The sequence below is a fragment of the Gossypium hirsutum genome, chromosome D07, assembly GCF_007990345.1.
Source record: "Gossypium hirsutum isolate 1008001.06 chromosome D07, Gossypium_hirsutum_v2.1, whole genome shotgun sequence".
Lineage (NCBI taxonomy): Eukaryota > Viridiplantae > Streptophyta > Magnoliopsida > Malvales > Malvaceae > Gossypium > Gossypium hirsutum.
In genome coordinates this window covers 48,797,891-48,801,650 of record NC_053443.1, presented here as the reverse complement: position 1 = coordinate 48,801,650, position 3,760 = coordinate 48,797,891, and the positions used below count along the sequence as shown (strand labels likewise).

Genomic DNA, 3,760 nt, shown 5'->3' with positions numbered 1-3,760 from the left:
CTAAACAATAGCCCTGTTTTAGGTCCTCGTACTATTTAGAAGCTTTCAGAGTAATACGTAAAACTTATTTTGCTTGAAGATTATCAGTCTAGTAATCGTTATTTCAAAGAAACGCTTGAAAAAGATTATCAAAATGGACAAGATGAAATTTTGTTGAGAGCAAAGTTCGAAATGAATGAGTTAATCAAGATAGAAAATTTTGTTAGAATGAGAATAAATTAATTAAGATGGAGTATTTTGTCAAAATACAAAAAATGAATAAAATGGAAATAGATGCCCCATATATCACAGCATGAGCTTCTCTGCCCCAAATATCTTGAGGACCCTTTTTGAACTTGATATGTGTTTAGAAGTCCTAGAAGACTTTGTTGATGCCCCAATATGTAGCATCTCTCTTTCTTATTAATTCGGAGAGGACAAGACTACTGCATGCCCCACCTTCGATCAAAATTTAAATTGCCCATTCCTAGGTTTTCAATTCAAAACCCCTTTGGTCTCAAGGTGCCCTTTGCGGGTTTTCACCTTGGCCTCTCTTTTTTCTTTCTTCTTTTCTTTTCTTTTTCTTTTTGTTTATTTTTTTTTCAATTGAAGTATTTATTGCTTGAATCAGAATTCTCAAGATTAGGCAGGTTCTTGCCATCCATCTTGGTCAATATCGACGCTTTTTTAGATAAGGCCTTCCACATAAGGTTCTTTCCAGTTTGGCATCCACTTTCTTCTGAAAGGGGCATAATTAGAAATTACTAAAAGGCATAAAGGACTAATTCTCAGTGCGCTAAAAATATCAGGGAGTGAAAGAGCAAACGTCCCAAACCCCTTGCGCAGCATTTTATCGGAGGGCCACAATGACACACAAATAAAATCATGGGACAAATTTAAAAGAAGAAAAAAAAACAAAATAGAACCAAAATAATAAAACAGAAAAGGCGGAAGGACTGAAATGGATATTCTTCCATTTTAAAAGAAAACACGCGGATCCCTGGTTGCGGGTCAGGTCGTGCGTGGGTCGCAGAAAACAGCGCCGTTTCAGCGCTGAAATTCCCAGGTGAAACGATGTCGTTTCAATGGTAGTATAAAAGTTGAATTTTTCCAAAATAGACTCATTTTCTCCTTGCTTCAAAAAAAAACATTTGGGGTTCTCTCAAGTCCCCTCTCCTCAGCCCTAAAATTCAGCCAAATTTCGCCGGTCACCACGGTGGCCGAAAAACCCAAAATTCTTGATTTTTAGCCCGTTTTAAGCCTAGATTTTAGATCAAGGAGGAAAATGCCTAAAAAAGGGAAAAAGAGTGGAAAAGGTTTTGCCTTTAGCCTTCTCCACCGATTTCAACACCCGAGAAAATGTCCGACGGTAAGTTACGAAGCAACACAGGTGAGTCTCTTTCCCTTTTTCCCTTTTTTATTACTTAATATGAAAAAAATAAAAAAAATAAAATAAAAAGGATAAAAACGAGAATCAAACTAGAAAGCAAAAGAAATCACCTCTCAAATCTATTCTTTTTTCGTTTTTTTAATTAATGTTCGTAAAAAAGAAGAGAACCCATACAAAGAGGACGTTTTGGCTTTTATAGCCAAGTTACAACCTTTTCGTTTCTATTTTTTGTCTTTTTCTAGTTTTTTCTTCTGTGGTCTTGTATTGATTTCTCTTTGCAGGTGTCAGAGGTGTGCAACGCGCGTGGAGGTGGTGGTGGCTGGCGTGCGGCGGTAGTGTCAGAGGTGGCAGAGGCTTGCGGCTAGAGTTAGGCAGTAGGCTAGGGTTTCAATTTTTTTCTAAAAATTTTTAAACATTTTGGGCCACTGGGCCTTCATTTTTTTGGGTTGTAATTTTAATTTTTTTGGACTTGTGATTTAGGCTGATAATTTGGACTATTTATTATTTTTTTTTGTTTTATTTGGGTCATACTAGGCCCCGGGCAAAAAATGGGCCATTACACCATCGAAAGAAGCTAAACATATGTCACAATAGTAGCCAATAGAAAATAATAAATCGACGAGACAAATGCTTAGAAATACAATGTAACAGACAATGAACGAAAAAATGGAAGTGAGAAAGAACAAGTGCATCTGCATGTATGTTGCAGTAGTAGGAGAATGCACCATGCATTACAACATGTAAAAGCTCCAATACAACAGTAGGAAGGGATATGTAATCCTAGATGGTAACGCCGAAAAGAACACCAGATCATTGGCAGAATGAAAAGATGAGCAAGATATGCAGAGGTTCCAATGTCGCAACAAAATTGAAAAGGAGACCTAATTTTTATCGCACTTGATAGCAAGATGCAAGAAGTATGGCATGTTTAGGTCACCCAAGCCTGATGCATGAGCACTGGAAGAACTAACACAGTCATTCCAAATTAGAGGTCATTACTCAAAACAGAGTAACAGACGACACTCTTCAGCATATTGTATTTTGACACCAATAAATGTGATAAACGCAAAGAGATGCCAACAACTAATGAGATGCCAATAACTAATGCCCCATGTTAATAAATTGTAGATCCACCTAAGTAGTGGAATTTATAGTACAAAAATAGGAAATCAGAGGCATCTTGTACTTGTAAGAGGACACAGATAATCTATTTCCAACTCCACTTATACCTCAAGGAGCCATCTATACTGCTCGCTAGCAGAACTTTTGTTTCCATTTGACCCTTTAGTATCTGGACATCAATTTGTGTCTGCTCCAAAGCACTATAACGTATATTTCTTAATAAATTTTCTTTTGTTGCAACATATCTCCAAACCTAAAACAAATCTGAAATACTGTAAAATACAATAATGAAAACTAAGTGATTATTAGTGGTAAGAAATTTGGGAATAAAACTCTGATTTAAAGAATGACAAATATTGCAAAAGGGATATGCGTGAATACTACAAACAATATAAATTCATCAAATTTTGAGTTCTCTTCTCCATTAATTAGTTTATTTTTGTCGTCTCTAGCAGCAAAATCGAAATAATAAAACAAGGATTAAGAGAGAGATCGATATGGTGATTACGATTGACTCCCTAGAATTCAATTCTAGCCCGTAGGTTTCCCATAAGAGAAAACTAAACATCATCTCCCCCCAAAGAAAAAGATTTAGGGGTTCAGTTGTAGCTTTTTTTTTTAGAAAATTTAAAGAAAACCTATCACCAAAAACCCTTCTAAAACAAAATTTGATTATTACAAGAACAGAAACCAAACGAAATTAAACTGGAAAAGAAAAATCTATTTAACCTGAAAGTGTATTGTTGTGATAAAAGAAGCAACTTTGAATGCATTTGCAGAGAAAGTGTGAAGGAGATTTTGGGAAGAATTTTCTTCATTTCTATTCGGCGAGGGTCGGAATAGTCATTCAAAGCTTTCAGCACTGAATCCCTATTACGCATTTGAGGGAATAGAAATGCTTTAAGTACTTCGGTAGAATGAAGAAACGGTGAACCAAACAAAAGCATTACTATTCGTCCAAGATAAGGAGGGAAGGGAATAGCCCTCCAACCAAACGTGGCGTTAGGGTTTTAAATTTTGGAGTTGGTTTAAAGATTGATCAAATTTTATTTTTGATCCTTCTATCATGATCAAATTTAGAATTTAATCTTATATTTTAATTTAATATAATTTAACCCTATACTTTTATACTATAACTAATTTTTTAATATTTTTTTAATATGGAGAGAATATAACATTTATATAATATGAGACTCAAATCTGCAATTTAGTCAATACTTTATTAGCAAAGTTGTTAATTATTTAAATTATTTTCATTTAATAATAAAA

General features: G+C 34.8%; 1 long non-coding RNA gene across 1 annotated transcript; it reads right to left on the bottom strand.

Annotated features, from left to right (window-relative positions):
- Nucleotides 1–2,042: 2,042 nt before the first annotated feature.
- On the bottom strand, nt 2,043–3,475 carry LOC107955214 (uncharacterized). The gene is made up of 2 exons (XR_001699854.2): nt 3,221–3,475; nt 2,043–2,763 (listed from the first exon to the last, which is right to left on the bottom strand). It is a non-coding gene; the product is annotated as an uncharacterized lncRNA (long non-coding RNA).
- Between the last annotated feature and the right edge of the window lie 285 nt (nt 3,476–3,760).